The 17,056-nt window shown below is 40.2% G+C and overlaps 1 pseudogene; it reads left to right on the top strand.

Moving 5' to 3' along the window:
- Positions 1-4,451: 4,451 nt before the first annotated feature.
- LOC139030683 (fatty acid-binding protein, heart pseudogene) lies at positions 4,452-5,650 on the top strand (annotated as a pseudogene).
- Positions 5,651-17,056: the final 11,406 nt, after the last annotated feature.

Below are 17,056 nucleotides of genomic sequence, written 5' to 3' on the forward strand. Positions count from 1 at the left end.
TGGGTATCCCCATTTATCTCTTCTCAAGTGAGAGATCATTTTCTATTTCATATACCTGTGTCAGTTAGGATGAGACTTGACTCTGTTACAGAAATTTCCTTTCAGCAGTGGCTTAAACAATATGGAGGGCTTCCCAGGTGGCGCTAGTGGTAAAGAACCCAGTTCCCAATGCGGGAAACGTAAGAGAGGCAGGTTCGATCACTCGGTCAGGAAGATCCCCTGGTGGAGGTCATGGCAACTCATTCAAGTATTCTTGCCTGGAGAATTTCATGGACAGAGGAGCCTTTCAGGCTACAGACCATAGGATAGCAGAGTAGGACATGACTGAAGCAACTTAGCACGCACATGTGCACGGCACTATGGCTGGAACCAGTACCATGAGAGTTCCCTGAAAAAAATTATCTTTGTCACTCAAACTCTACTGAAATCAGGTTTGATAAAATGACTCATTTACATTCCTAATACAGTGATCTGTGTAGGAAAATTCTCTTAGAATTTGGTAGTAGCCACAATCCTATCTTTTCTGAGAAACTTTACTTGTTTTGTGTTATTGGATGGCAGTACTAGATAGCATCCTTAGACACCTACCACATGCTAGGCACTGTGCCAAACACCTTGTCTGCATTTTCTTAGGATGTTCCCATGATGTGTCTTTAAAGACACACTGCCATAATTCCACTGGTGAGGTGAAGTAACAGGTTTTTTTTTTTTTTTTTGGCTACTAGTAAGCTTAGAGCTAGATGTTAAGCCCAATCACAGCAGCTGCACTGACCTCACCTTTTGTCTTTGTTTAGTGTAAAAGCCATTTATTTTACCTTCAGTTCAGTTCAGTTGCTCAATCGTGTCCGACTCTTTGCGACCCCATGGACTGCAGCACTCCAGGCCTCCCTGTCCATCACCAACTCCCAGAGTCTACTCAAACCCATGTCCATCGAGTCGGTGATGCCATCCAACCATCTCATCCTCTATCGTCCCCTTCTCCTCCTGCCCCCAATCTGTCCCAGCATTAGAGTCTTTTCCAGTGAGTCAACTCTTTTCGTGAAGTGGCCAAAGTACTGGAGTTTCAGCTTCAGCATCAGTCCTTCCAATGAACACCCAGGACTGATCTCCTTTAGGATGGACTGGTTGGATCTCCTTGCAGTCCAAGGGACTCTCAAGAGTCTTCTCCAACACCACAGTTCAAAAGCATCAATTTTTTCGTGCTCAGGTTTCTTCACAGTCCAACTCTCATATCCATACATGACCACTGGAAAAACCATAGCTTTGACTAGATGGACCTTTGTTGGCAAAGTAATATCTCTGATTTTTAATATGCTATCTAGGTTGGTCATAACTTTTCTTCCAAGGAGTAAGTGTCTTTTAATTTCATGGCTGCAATCACTATCTGCAGTGATTTTAGAGCCCCCCAAATAAAGTCTGACACTGTTTCCACTGTCTCCCCATCTATTTCCCATGAAGTGATGGGACCAGATGCCATGACCTTAGTTTTCTGAATGTTAAATTTTAAGCCAACTTTTTGACTCTCCTCTTTCACTTTCATCAAGAGGCTTTTTAGTTCATCTTTACTTTCTGCCATAAGGGTAGTGTCATCTTCATGTCTGAGGTTATTGATATTTCTCCTGGCAATCTTGATTCCAGCTTGTGCTTCTTCCAGCCCAGCTTTTCTCATGATGTACTCTGCATATAAGTTAAATAAGCAGGGTGACAATATACAGCCTTGATGTACTCCTTCTCCTATTTGGAACCAGTCTGTTGTTCCATGTCCAGTTCTAACTGTTGCTTCCTGACCTGCATACAGGTTTCTCAAGAGGCAGGCCAGGTGGTCTGGTATTCCCATCTCTTTCAGAATTTTCTACAGTTTATTGTGAGCCACACAGTCAAAGGCTTTGGCGTAGTCAATAATATTTTACCTTAGGTAATAATAAAAATGCTGAAACATTAGATAGGATGACTTTAGTTGAAGGCTTCTGACATATTTTATGTATATATTATATTATATAAAATGTATGTATAAATATGAATATTTTTCATGTTTTCTCTAAACTTATTCATCCTTCAGAATAGTTATATTCATTATTTTTCAGTGATTGAATATATTTTTGAAGAGAAACAGGGTAAAAAATAATTGAATTTTACATTCAATTGCGTTCCTGTATTGACATTGTATAATTATGAGTTGGGTTCCTAAGTTGGAGCTCAGACTGTTGATATTTTCACTCATGAAATGATGACACAGACATCTACTATAATTCATGCACCTTTAAGTCTTTGTTTCTTTAAACATAACATTTGCAACCATATAATACATTTTACAGTTATGTTTTTGGGAGAGAACTAGTAAAAAGATAAATATTCCGAATGCAATTTGAAACAGACAATTGAGAAAAAATTGCTTTGTATATTAATTTTCCTGGTAATGTTTTAGTCTGGAGAAAGCGTTTCTGTGATTCTAGACTTTGAATAATTTTTTGTTGTTAAAATATGGAATTATGAAATAGGTTTTTTTTACCTATGCATTTAAAATAGCACTTTGGCCTTGATTCTTATGTTCTGTAGAATTTCCATCCAGAAATTTTAATGAAAGATTTCAGAATGCAACCTTTAGATGGCTTCCAGGCTGTTTATATGCATACAACTTACCTGGTTAACTGTGATTAGCCAATTTGCATAAATGTGATTCACCACCTAAGAGATTAGGAATCTAATCTTAATTTCCTCAATTGATATTTAACTTTGACACATTTATTAGAATGATTTATCAGATAGATTGCTTTCTCATATTAGTCATTAGTCATAGGCTAACTGAGGATGAGTAACATTTTCAAATTTCAGCACTAGATGAATTATACTTTTGGAAGTTGATAATAGAGATAACTACCTTGACTCTAGGATTTTCCCAATTTAAAATCAGTTGGGACATTTTTCTCAATTTAGAATAAATGGGAAGATATGTGTATTTCATTGGATTATAAATATTTAGTATAACAACATCAGTTAACAACTAGTTTACAGGGGTGGAAGATCTTTAAAGATCCCTAAATTATAATTCCAGAATGAAATGACTAGTCACTCAGATCACTCTTTATTAACAAATATGTGAACAGCTTTTCATATTCTTTGAAATAGCAGTAAAATATATGAAAAGCTTGTTTCATTAATATTCGAGTACCCTCTATATGCAAGGCAAAGTGTTAGTTCTTTGGGGATAAAATGATACATCAGACTTAAATTTTGTACTCAAAGAGGTGTCAGTTTACTGAAGAAAATTAGACATGTCCTACAAAATACATAAAGCCCTGTTATAGGAGGCGATAAAGGGCCCTCAGACTTAAGAATTTATATATCTTGATTCTTCCCAAATATTTTCTTTTCTCCACTCATTTCTACCATGTCATGGTGAATTTTTCTTTATATTGCTTAACAACACTTTGTGCCTATCCCCAGTTTTTCAGTCATGTTCAGTTATTAAACACGGTGACCGAATGTGAAGCTTGCATCTCATGTTCAGTTCAATGAATACCTTCTTCCCTTCCCCCAGCACCAGCCAGGCTTAGGCTCCAGAGACACTATTTCCTCCCTTTTCCCAGTGTAGAGTAAAGGTGGCAAGGTGGGGAGGGATGTGATTTGCCTCTGGGTCACATCGTTTCCCTTTTTTTAGTTCTATAGTGGTCCCCAAGGTTTATTGGGCCCCCAGGGGAAAGTATAGAGATTGCATTCTTTTTTTAAAAAAATTAATGAATCAATTTTTGGCTGTGCTGGGTGTTCATTGCTACATGTGGGTTTTCGCTAGTTGTGGTGAGTGGGGGCTACTCATCAGCTGTGGTGCACAGGCTTTTCATTGCTGTGGCTTCTCTTGTTTCAGAGTACGGGCTCTAGGATGCAAGGACTCAATGGTTGTGGCACACAAGCTTAGTTGCTCTGTGGCACGTGGGATCTTCCTGGACCAGGGATGGAACCCATGTCCCCTCTGTTGGCAGGCAGATTCTTAACCACTGGACCACCAGGGAAGTCCTGAATTTGCATGTATGTGTTGTGTCATCGTTTTCTGTACCTAACTATGATATTTCTGTCATCTAAAATTTCTTTACTTTTAGTATTTTTAGAATATAGACTGCTTCTTAAAATTTTTCTTCCTTCTCCCAATGAATATCATTGTAAACTATCATTTTCTCATGTTATTACAAAGTATCTTTACAAATAATTTTCAAAAATAGGAAAAGGAGTACGTCAGGGTTGTATATTGTCACCCTGCTTGTTTAACTTATATGCAGAGTACATCATGAGAAATGCTGGGCTGGAGGAAGCACAAGCTGGAATCAAGATTGCCAGGAGAAATATCAATAACTGCAAATATGCAGATGACACCACCCTTATGGCAGAAAATGAAGAAGAACTAAAGAGCCTCTTGACGAAAGTGAAAGAGAAGAATGAAAAACTTGGCTTAAAGCTCAACATTCAGAAAACTAAGATCATGGCATCTGGTCCCATCACTTCATGGGAAATAGATGGGGAAACAGTGGAAACAGTGACAGACTTTATTTTTTTGGACTCCAAAATCACTGCAGATAGTGATTGCAGCCATGAAATTAAAAGACACTTACTCCTTGGAAGGAAAGGTGTGACCAAGCTAGACAGCATATTAAAAAGCAGAGACATTATTGTAGTGGTTTTTATCATACATTGACATGAATCAGCCATGGATTTACATGTTTCCCCATCCCGATCCCCCCTCCCACCTCCCTCTCCACCTGATTCCTCTGGGTCTTCCCAGTGCACCAGCCCCGAGCACTTGTCTCATGCATCCAGCCTGGGCTGGTGATCTGTTTCACCCTAGATAATATACATGTTTCAATATTGTAAAGTAATTAGCCTCCAACTAATAAAAATAAATGGGAAAAAAATAAAACAAAATGAGTAGAAATAGGCTGGTCCCAGAGTCCTTGCGCGCATTCTCTGTCGTCTCTTTCGCCACCTAGCCCAGTTTCACCATGGTGGACGCCTTTGTGGGTACCTGGAAGTTAGTGGACAGCAAGAATTTCGATGACTACATGAAGTCACCTGGTGTTGGTTTTGCTACCAGGCAGGTGGCCAATATGACCAAGCCTGCCACAATCATTGAAGTGAATGGGGACACAATCATCATAAAAACACAAAGCACCTTCAAGAACACAGAGATCAGCTTCAAGCTGGGAGTCGAGTTTGATGAGACCACGGCGGATGACAGGAAGTTCAAGTCCATTGTGATGCTGGATGGTGGCAAACTTGTCCACGTGCAAAAGTGGAATGGACAAGAGACATCACTTGTGCAGGAAATAGTTGATGGGAAACTCATTCTGACACTCACCCATGGCAGTGCAGTTTGCACTCATACTTGCGAGAAAGAGGCATGACCTGCCCTCTCCTTCCACTGACTGCTGTTCTGCCAGTTGGCTGCTCCTGGACTCGGCACCAGACTGCCTCATTTTTCTCCTCTGGCATTTTGTATAAATCCACCTTGACTGGGGAAATTCTCCTGGGGTCAGGTGGCACCAGCCTGGATCCAGTTCCGTTCTCATTGTGTCTGTTTGTTTTTTTAACTGCATCCAAAGGGTGCTCTGAGGTCAATAAAGCAGAGCCAAGGCCACCCAGTTGCAAATAAAATAAAATAAAATGAGTGGAAATAACAAAACAAAAAAAAAAAAGCAGAGACATTGCATTGCCAACAAAGGTCCGTCTAGTCAGGCTATGGTTTTTCCAGTGGTCATGTATGGATGTGAGAGTTGGACTATAAAGAAAGCTGAGCACTGAAGAATTGATGCTTTTGAACTGTGGTGTTGGAGAAGACTCTTGAGAGTCCCTTGGACTGCAAGGAGATCCAACCAGTCCATCCTAAAGGAGATCAGTCCTGGTTGTTCTTTGGAAGGACTGATGCTGAAGCTGAAACTCCAATACTGTGGCCACCTGATGCAAAGAGCTCACTCATTGGAAAAGACCCTGACGCTGGGAGGGATTGGGGGCAGGAGGAGAAGGGGACGAGGATGAGATGGTTGGATGGCTTGATGGACATGGGTTTGGGTGGACTCCGGGAGTTGGTGATGGACAGGGAGGCCTGGCGTGGTGCGGTTCATGGGGTCGCAAAGAGTCGGACACGACTGAGCGACTGAACTGAACTGAACTGAACTTATTGTACTGTATGTTATATTGATCAATTCACTTACTAATCATTACTTCATCATTTCATAATTTCAGATCATTTAGATAGCTTCAGATCAAAGACATTATAAGTAATGTGAGAACACCATGTTTGGACAGACATTTTTTTTAATCCCCTGCATTGGATTATTCCATGTGTATGAGCATTAATGCCTACTTCATGTATGACAGCAGGCATTACTGAATTTGTGTCTCTCAGAACCTTGGGAAACACTTGATATTAAGTATATGTATAGTTTGATGTTGGTCGTACTTTCTAAATGATATTATCTCTGACTTGACAAGATCTTCAAATTCTTCATTTTGTTTACAGCTAGTTTCTGTCTCTAAGTGGATTTTTAGTGGAATATTTTTATTATTTAATATTTTATTTTCCTGCTTTGGCAGCAAGTGATGTATTTATTTCTGCTCTTGGATTTTGGCAGAAGATTTCTGTAAATCTCAGAAGCACACAAACCATGCAACACTCTCTGCCATCCAATACCATGATCACTTCTCTGAACCTAAGCAACTTGGTAAATTTGGGGGGGAATTCATGAATGCCTTTCTGGAAAGCCTGTTGGAAGCCCCTGATTAGGCATCTTTCCTTTAATGAGTTCTAATAGCATAGCTAAACTTTTTATCATTTTCTGGAATATATCCAGGGCCTTTATTTAATAAGTATTCTGTCAAGAGTTGGAAACAAAATAAAGTATTAGAAAAAGATACTGGCAAAGCTTTCTGCTCCTGATCACAGGTTAGGTGGGCCAGGCATGTGGAGTATCAAGAAACTGATAGAATGGGCAGAATGAACGTTTCTAGAGAGTGTACTGCCCTGCAGTCAGTCTTAGAAACAGATAGCTCTCAGAGTGGGCTTTTTACTGTCCATCTCTCCCCTTTGTGGCTGGGGGAGAAAGAGGGGAGTATCTTAAACACTGAATATGAGCAAAAAGATTTCTAAAATACAGGTCTCTGACAACAGACATATATTGGATTGGCCAAAAGATTCGTTCAGGTTTATCCATAACAGCTTACAGAAAAACCCAAACAAACTTTTGGGCCAACTAAGTACCATTAAAAGGGCTTCCCAGGTGATGCTACTGATAAAGAACCTGCTTGCCAATGCAGGAGACATAAGAGACGCAGGTTTGATCCACGGATCAGAAGATTCCCTGGAGGAGGGCATGGTATCCCACTCCAGTATTCTTGGCTGGAGAATCCCATGGACAGAGGAGCCTGGCGGGCTACAGTCTCAGAAATTGCAAAAGAGGTGGACACAGCTGAAGCAACAGCACACATACAAGCATGCAATACCATTAACATGATTAGGAAGAACACCCATTGCATCCTTACTGTTGAATTCCTTTGTGATCATTTGCTGGTGATGCATGCTCATTTCCTGATGATAAAGAAATTTAGACGCTGTCATAGTTACACAGCTTAGCATCAGCTTGAATTGCAGGTGCTGTTTGAGCAGATCACATAAAACTGGCCACGTGAGAACTCAGGGGGGCAGGTCTTGGGGGACCTGAGTGAGTGAGCTGAATGCAGAAGGTTGTCCTGGATGGTTAAGAATGGCCTGATGAGTCGGAGCTTTACTCAGGGTACTTGGCTCATGTCATTTCCTAGGACTGGAAGGATTGGAATAAAATAATAGAGATTGTGCAACAGCAGGCTGGGTCCACAGAGGGAGGATCCAAAAAGAATAAACAGGAGGCATAATGGGAGAAAACTACAGGAAATAAGAATTAACATTATGGCACAACTCCAGAAAACTAACTGGGTTGTTTTCTTAGTATAGTTTTGTATTTCTCTTTGAGGGATTGACATAGCAAAGTGAAAGTGTTAGTCGCTCAGTTGTGTCTGACTCTTTGCAACCCCATGGATTGTAGCCCACCAGGCCCCTCTGTCCATGGGATTCTCCAGGCAAGAATACTGGAGTGGGTTGCCATGTCCTCCTCCAGGGGATCTTCCCAACCCAGGGATTGAATTTAGGTCTTCCGTATTGCAGGCAGATTCTTTACTGTCTGAGCCACTAAGAAACCCAAACTGAGGTGTTTGACTGTATCCTGAGACATCCTGTGAATCATGTGAACTTCTCTAGTGGAAGGAACATCACCTTTCCATTTGATTTTGATAGGCTAAATGAACCGTACACTTAGTGACTTTACATCTGTGATGTCATCCAGTTAAAGCAGAGGTGACTCGACAAAACAAAATGAATAACTCTTTTCTCTCCACATTCATGGAGGATGCGCTCAGCTCCGGAGAGCTTCCTATTGTGTCTCATAATGAGGGAAGAAAGCTGAGGAACTGATACATGGAAGGATCCTTCTACAGGACTGTTGAGAGGAGAGAAGATGAAGCTAGAAATCAGTATACCAGAATCCAGCTGACGTAGAAATGATGTCAGAAATCTGATTATGGACATTCTGCTTTGGCTTCTTTGATAGAAGTTTGTGGGTGGTTTAGCTGAAATCAGACCAGGCATATTGATGAAGCAACTTTCTCTTACTCTAATCTCTTGCCCCACTTGATCTTCTTAGATTAAAGTCTTTGAGTTTTAGACTAGAGATCTCCTCACAGAGAGATGGGACAGTACATAGCCTGTCATGACAACTCTAAAGTATATAGAAAAAAAGCTACATTAAAAGGAGACTTTTAGGAAGCCCTTGATGCTGTTGGTGGAATCATAAATTGGTGCAGCTGCTATTAGATCAGTGTTGTTTTTGTTCAGTTGATAAGTCATGTCTGACTCTTCGTGACCCCATGGACTGCAGCATGCTAGGCTTCCTTGTCCTTCACTATCTCCCAGAATTTTCTTAAATTCATGTCTATTGAGTTAGTGATGGATCCAACCATCTCATTCTCTGTCACTCTCTTCTCTTTTTGATTTCAATCTTAACCAGCATTAGAGTCTTTTCCAATGAGTCAGCTCTTCACATCAGGTAGCCAAAATATTAGAGGTTCAGCTTCAGCATCAGTCCTTCCAATGAATATTCAGGGTTGATTTCCTTTCAGATTATGACTGGTTTGATATCCTTGCAGTCCATGGGACTCTCAAGAGTCTTCTCCAGCATCACAATTTGAGAGCATCTGTTCTTTGGCACTCAGCCTTCTTTATGATCCAACTCTCACAGCCATACATGACTCCTGGAAAAACCATAGCCTTGATTATACAGAGGCTTTGTCAGCAAAGTGATGTCTTTTCTTTTTAATAAGCTGTTTAGAACTATATGGAGGTACTTAAAAAAATCTAGGAATAGAGCCAACATAGGGTCCAGTGATCCCACTTCTGGGCATATGTCTGGAGAAAACTCTAATTTGAAAAGATACATGGACCCCAATGTTTATTGCAGCACTATTCACAATAGTCAAAACATGGAAGCAACCTAAATGTCCACTGACTGATGAATGGATGAAAAAGATGTACTATGTACATACAGTGGGATTCTACTCAGCCATTAAAAAAGATGAAATAATCCCATTTGCAGCAACATGGATGCACCTAGAGATTATCATTAAGTGAATTAAGTAAGACAGAGGAACACAATTCAGATGTCACTTATAGGTGGACTCTAAGCAAATGATACAAATGAACTTATTTATAAAATAGAAATAGATTCACAGATATGGAAAACAAATTTATGGTTACCAAAGGGGAAAGTACGGGAGAGGGATACATTGGGAATTTGGGATTAATAGATACACACTAGTATATATGAAGTAGATAAACAACAGGAACCTATTTTATAGCACAGGAAACCATACACAATATCTTGTAATAACATAATGGAAAAGAATCTGAAAAAGAATAGATATATACATATATGTATAGTTGAATCACCTTTGCTATACACCTGAACACTGTATTAATAAGTCAGCTATACTTCAGTTAAAAATTAAAAATCAAAGAAGAGGTCTTTTGATCAATAGGAGCAGAGAGTGTAGTAGAACTGGAGGAAGTCTCCAGATTTTCCTTGTAGCATGCTATGTATATTTATTATCACCACCACCTTGCCTGTACTATCTGCCAGCCATCATCAAGGCAAACCATAACATAAAACTCAATGAAAATTAAAGAAGAAAAAATTTAAATTCTCCAAAAAAGACAGAATAAAAATGATTATATAAGACACAGGATAATGGATTTTACAAACCCAAATAAAGAAATTTAGAAATAGGTTAAAGAAATAGAATTAACTAAAGAATCTAGGGTGAAACAGATCACCAGCCCAGATTGGATGCATGACAAGTGCTCGGGGCTGGTGCACTGGGAAGACCCAGAGGGATCGGGTGGAGAGGGAGGTGGGAGGGGGGATCGGGATGGGGAACACATGTAAATCCATGGCTGATTCCTGTCAATGTATGACAAAAACCACTACAATATTGTAAAGTAATTAGCCTCCAACTAATAAAAATAAATGGAACAAAAAACAGATGAAATAAATAGATTTAATTCAAATGTGTTGAATTAAACAATAAGATAGATAGACCTAAAAATAAGAAAAGTTCAGAGACTTGCCAAATCATGTTATTTTTTTTTTTTTTTTAGATTTGAGCTATAGTAACTTCTTTTTTATTCATGGTGTATATGCACCATGTAATTTTTTAATAAAGGTAAGTCACACCAACAGAAAAAAAAAGATTCAAAGGCTGATAAGCAAAATGATTAGGTGTAAGACGGTGTGATTTAAAAGATAAAGATAAAGGTGAAAAGAAGAAGGAAGTTGAGAAAGATGGATGGTAGACATACAAACAGAAAGTTAAGCAGTGTCATTGAGTAGCAAACTAAAACAATGCTGAAGCATTTTAAATGTTAAACAATGCTAAACATGCTATAGCGTGTTTTTTAAAAGATAAACTTTAACCTGAATAAAATAAGAAATCAACTGACTGTCCAGCTGGAAACCAGCAAGTGGCAGGCAGGACTCCTTAGCAGAATTCTGTTCAGTTCAGTTCAGTTGCTCAGTCGTGTCTGACTCTTTGCGACCCCATGAATTGCAGCATGCCAGGTCTCCCTGTCCATCACCAACTCCTAGAGTTTACTCAAACTCATGCCCATTGAGTCGGTGATGCCATCCATCCATCTCATCCTTTGTCGTCCCCTTCTCCTCCTGCCCCCAATCCTTCCCAGCATCAGGGTCTTTTCCAATGAGTCAACTCTTTGCATGAGGTGGCCAAAGTACTGGAATTTCAGCTTCAGCATCAGTCCTTCCAATGAACACCCAGGACTGATCTCCTTCAGGATGGACTGGTTGGATCGCCTTGCAGTCCAAGGGACTCTGAAGAGTCTTTTCCAACACCACAGTTCAAAAGCATCAATTCTTTGGTGCTCAGCTTTCTTCACAGTCCAACTCTCACATCCATACATGACCACTGGAAAAACCATAGCCTTGACTAGACAGACCTTTGTTGGCAAAGTAATGTCTCTGCTTTTTAATATGCTATCTAGGTTAGTCATAACTTTCCTTCCAAGGAGTAAGTGTCTTTTAATTTCATGGCTGCAGTCACCATCTGCAGTGATTTTTGGAGCCCCCCCAAAATAAAGTATGACACTGTTTCCTGTAGTTGGAACAATTTTCTATAGTAAGGAGACAGAGAGAGAAACCTGTGCTCTTGAGCTCCTGCCCTTCAGTGCATTTCGGGCACCAGAGCCCGGTCATCACTTCTAAGCGATCAGGAGGCTGGGGCAGGGCCCTGGGGGGCCCAGCCTTGGTGTGGTCTCCTGGGGCCCTGCAAACACCACTGTAAATTCAGGTGAAGCAGATGTTGCTAGAAGGGACTTCCCTGGGGGTCCAGTGGCGAAGACTCCGAGTTCTTGGTTCGATCCCTGGTCAGAGAACTAGATCCCACATGCTGCAACTAAAGATCCAGCATGCCTGGAAAAAGATCAAAGGTCCTGTGGGCTTCAGCTAAGACCTGGAGAAGATAAAAAAAAGAAAAAAAAAGTTGTAGAAGAAAGCATTTGTTTATAGTTTATATTTGGCCCTTGGATGTGTGGGTTTTTTAGTTAAAAAGAACTCATCTTACACCCTCCTTTCTGTGTCTTCCTAAAGGTCTCTGCTATTAACACTCTCCTATGTTTCATTCTTGACCTTTTTCTATGGTTTAAAAGCCGTATACATAGAAATATATAGGATTTTGTACATAAATAATATATCATAGCCAGTATATATGAAATGTTTATAATATGCTCAGCACTAGAGCTGGATTATACAGTGCCAGGGGGTGACACCTGGGCTGATGTAGTCATTGTTCCTTGAGGAAGTTTTGCTCTCTATGATTCCAGTTGTTTTGGGAAAACAAAAATGAACCTATAAGTGTAACTAAAGGCTGTTACACAGCTCTATTATAAGTGCAAAGCAGGGCACACAGTGTGTGCTAAGTCACTCCAGTTGTGTCTGACTCTCTGCGACCCCATGGGCTGCAGCCCACCAGGCTCCTCTGTCTATGGGATTCTCCAGGCAAGAATACTGGAGTGGGTTGCCATTCCCCTCCAGGGGAATCTTCCCAACCCACAGATCGAACCTGTGACGCTTACATCTACCTGCATTGGCACTTTACTGCTAGCACCAAAAGCACACAGTAGGCACACAATATTTGCTTAATGGCCTTGAGCAAACCCCTTTAAATATTACTTTGTGCAGACTTGCAGTATTTTAAAGTGTAAAGTTTTAGTTTATAATTTATTCTTTTCCATTACCACCTCCCCCGCCGCCCCCATCCCCCTCCCCCCACCTCCCCACCCCCCGCCTACACAGTGTTTCGCCTGCACCCTTGCTTGTAACAATGCAGTTTGCTAGTTGAACAGGGAAGCCTCTCAGCCTGGCCTGTGGCTCCGTGCTCTGTTTTAGGCATTTCACCAGTTGTGTGGCTCCCTCTGTCAACAGTCTGCGTCTGGCCTTTTACTGCAAGGAAGGTTACTGGCAAAAGACATGGAATAGCTAGAAAAACCTAAAGTGGAAAACCAGGGGGTGCCCGCCACGCTGGAAAGCTTTCTCATTTAATTGGTAAAGTGGACCATTGCCTCCTGTATGTATTTTCCTTGTGTCTGTTTCCCATTTTTTAAAGTGTAAAAACATATGGCCACAAGAGATTAGTAAGATATTCTTCTAAAAATGAAAAATACAAAGTAACTTATTTCTGAAACAGAAAGAGACTCACAAACATAGAAAACAAATTTATGGTTATCAAAGGGCAAAGGGCAAGGGGAGGGATAAATTAGGAGTTTGGGATTAACAGATACACACTACTATAAAGAAAATAAACAACAAGGGCCTACTAGATAGCGCAGGGAACTATACCCAATATTTTGTAATACTTTACAAGGGAAGAGCACCTGAATGAGAATGTGTGTGTGTGTGTGTATGTGTGTGTGTGTATGTGTGTGTGTGTGTGTGTGTATGTGTATTATAGAACTACAGTGCTGTATATCTGAAACTAGGGCTTCCCTGATAGCTCAGTTGGTAAAGAATCCCCCCGCAAAGCAGGAGACCCTGGTTCGATTCCTGGGTTGGGAAGATTCCCTGGAGAAGGGACAGGCTACCCACTCCAGTATTCTTGGGCTTCCCTTGAGGCTCAGCTGGTAAAGAATCTGCCTGCAGTGCAGGAGACCTGGGTTTGATCCTTGGGTTGGGAAGATCCCCTGGAGAAGGGAACAGCTACCCACTCCAGTATTCTGCCCTGGAGAATTCCTTGGACTGTATAGTCCAAACTGGGCTTCCGTGGTCGTTCAGACAGTAAAGAATCTGCCTGCAATGAAGAAGACCCAGGTGTGATTCCTGGATTGGGAAGATCCCCTGAAGAAGTATTCTTGCCTGAAGAATTCCATGGATAGAAAAGCCTGGCAGGTTATAGTTCACGAGGTCGCAAAGAGTTGGACACAACTGAGCCACTCACACTTACTTACTATATCTAAAACTAACAAAATATTGTAAATCAACTATACTTCAATAAAAAAAATGAGAAAAAATAAGATCAGTTCAGTTCAGTCGCTCAGTCGTGTCTGACTCTTTGCGACCCTATGAACCGCAGCACGCCAGGCCTCCCTGTCCATCACTAACTCCCGGAGTCTACCCAAGCCCATGTCCATTGAGTCGGTGATGCCATCCAACCATCTCATCCTCTGTTGTCCCCTTCTAGAAACATAAGTTATTCTAGACTTAAAATAGTTTCCTCTGCCTTCTTCCTATTCAGTCACTTAGAAAACTTCCTGTAAGTTTTGTTGAAAATGGGAAAATATTAGGCTTCTTAATTTTTTCTTCTGTGGGATTGAGTTTGTCTCTAGCAAATTCGTATTTCTTCCCCATTCAGTAGCAGAAAGAGTGATTTCTCCCCTCCCTCAGTTCTTTGTGGTCTCTCCATGTCTCTGAAAATATGTATTCTTGCTTAATTTTCCAGTGTGGTGAAACAGACAAGTGTGTCTAACACGTAGTGAACAGGAAATAAGATGTTTTTGTGTATAGAGAATGTAAGTGCTGTCCAAAGTCAGGAGAGCAGTTAAATTAAAAAAGTCAATCTGTGCAAACATAATGAAATGAGCCAGCAGGGGAATTGGGCCAATTTAGAATTCAGTAAAATCTACTTCTTTTCACTGTGTCTCTAAACTGAAGAGAGAATGTTTTTGGTTGAATGTTTGCATAAAAGGGATATCCCCTGGAAAATATTGTCATTATTCCCAAAGTAACTATTTATTTTGGGGTTTAGAATTTACATGGGCTTCCTTGGAGGCTCAGACGATAAAGAATCTGCCTGCAATGTGGGAGACCTGAGTTGGATCCCTGTGTCGGGAAGATCCCCCTGGAGAAGGGAATAGCTACCCACTTCAGTATTCTTGCCTGGAGAATCCCATGGACAGAGAAACCTGGCGGGTAAAGAGTTGAACATGACTGAGTGACTAACAATTTCTTTTTTATTTTTTTTTTTAAGAATTTACACAAGGTCATACCTTATGCTCTGGGAATAATATATACAGACTGGAGCCCTAGAAGGGCAACTACTTTTTCTGCATCTATACCCAATGTGGTTAAACTCTTAGATTACTATGGTATTTTACTTTTCAGATTAGCATGGAAAGATTTATTTTTAATAGCAAAAAGCAAACATAAGCTCTAAAAGAATTCAGTGTTCCACTCTGATTGATAGAATGTTTTGGTTTTCTTTTTCAAAAAAATGAATATTAATTGAAAATCCTTTGGTAATCAAAAATATGAAAAAAAAAAAAAGAAATCAAATGTTGGTACACGGCCCTTGCTATTGTGAATCAAATAATGTCCTCACAAACAAAGGCAGCTTATTTATCTAACCTCATTGTTCCTTATAATGACTTTTTGGGATAACTAAGGCAGACTCTTGAGCACATAGATAATTTTAGCAGAAAAATTTCTAAAATATACTACAAACTTTTCTGTTAAGCTTCTTGAAGATAAATTAAACTTTTCCTAATAGTGCAGGGGAATCTCGTAAGTGTTCATTATATCGCAGGGCTGGAAGACAGTTGAGAGCACTAAAGATAAAAGTAACAATCATCATCATTATCTTCATAATAGCTAACATTTGGGGTCATGTAGAAAATTGTGTGCAAACACGATTTTAAGAGCTTTACTTGTATTAATTTGCTTAATTCTTATGAGGACACTGTGAAGTAATAATACTAGTAGCATCCCCAGGCTGCTGATGAGTCAAATGAGACAAGGAAAGATTTAGTAACTGGCCTCAGGTGGCCCCGCTCAGAGGTGGTAATACCTGGATTCACATTTAGGCTTTTGTCCATCTAGAACTTAGCCCCTCAGCCTTGGGCTTTCTGGCTTCTAAGATAAGCATGAGATTGGGCTCAAACTGGAATTTTGGGTTTGCCGGTTGGCGTTTGAGTGAGGAGGTAAGTGGACTAACCTTCCCAAGTTCCAGTCTCCTTCTCTTAAAATGAGAATGACAGAAGACACTAAATTACTAATAATGATAGTAACACTAAAGTGCAGGTTTTTGTGAGGAGAGAATGAAATAGTGCCAGCAAAGAACTTAGCACTTAGGAAGTCACCAAGAAGTATCGCCCCCTTTTTAGAAAAACTAAGGTATGATAGCTTTACAACGTTGTGTTAGTTTCTCTGTACAATGAGGTGAATCAGCTATATGTACACATTTGTCCCCTCCTTCCACCCTCATCCACCCCTCTAGGTCCTCACAGAACACTGAGCTGAGCTCCCAGTGTTATATAGTAGGTTCCCATTGGCTGTGGTCGTGTATATGTGTCAGTGATACTCTCAATTCATCCCACCCCCTCCTTCCTCCCTTGTATTCACGTGTCTGTTCTCTAGTTCACCTGCATCTCTAGTCCTATGCTGTAAATAGGTTCATCTGTACCATTTTTCTAGATTCCATCTATATGCTTTAATATATAGTATTTGTTTTCCTCTTTCTGACTTATGTCACTCTGTATGACAAACCCTCGGTCCATCTCTATGAATGGCCCAATTTTGTTCCTTTTTATGGCTGAGTAATATTCCATTGTATATATGGACCATATCTTCTTCATCCATTCATCTGTTGGCGGACATTTAGGTTGCTTCCATGTCCTGGCTATCATAAATAGTGCTGCAGTTAACATTTGGGTACATGTGTCTTTTTGAATTATGATTTTCTCAGGGTAAATGCCCAGTAGTGGACTTGCTGAGTCATATGATAGTTTTATTTTTAGTTTTTTAAAGGAACCTCCATGTTGTTGCTCTTTTGATTTCTCTTGTTATATGAAAGGGTGAGAATCTACATGTGCTTCTGTGGTGTGGGAAAATATTTGCACAATTGAAAAGTGGCCTCAATTTTGCTAATTTTGCTTCAGTTTGTTTGCTAATCTGCATTTACTTATTTTTTCCTCCTTGGTTATATT

The sequence above is a fragment of the Odocoileus virginianus genome, chromosome 23, assembly GCF_023699985.2.
Source record: "Odocoileus virginianus isolate 20LAN1187 ecotype Illinois chromosome 23, Ovbor_1.2, whole genome shotgun sequence".
In the NCBI taxonomy this organism is placed as follows: Eukaryota; Metazoa; Chordata; class Mammalia; order Artiodactyla; family Cervidae; genus Odocoileus; species Odocoileus virginianus.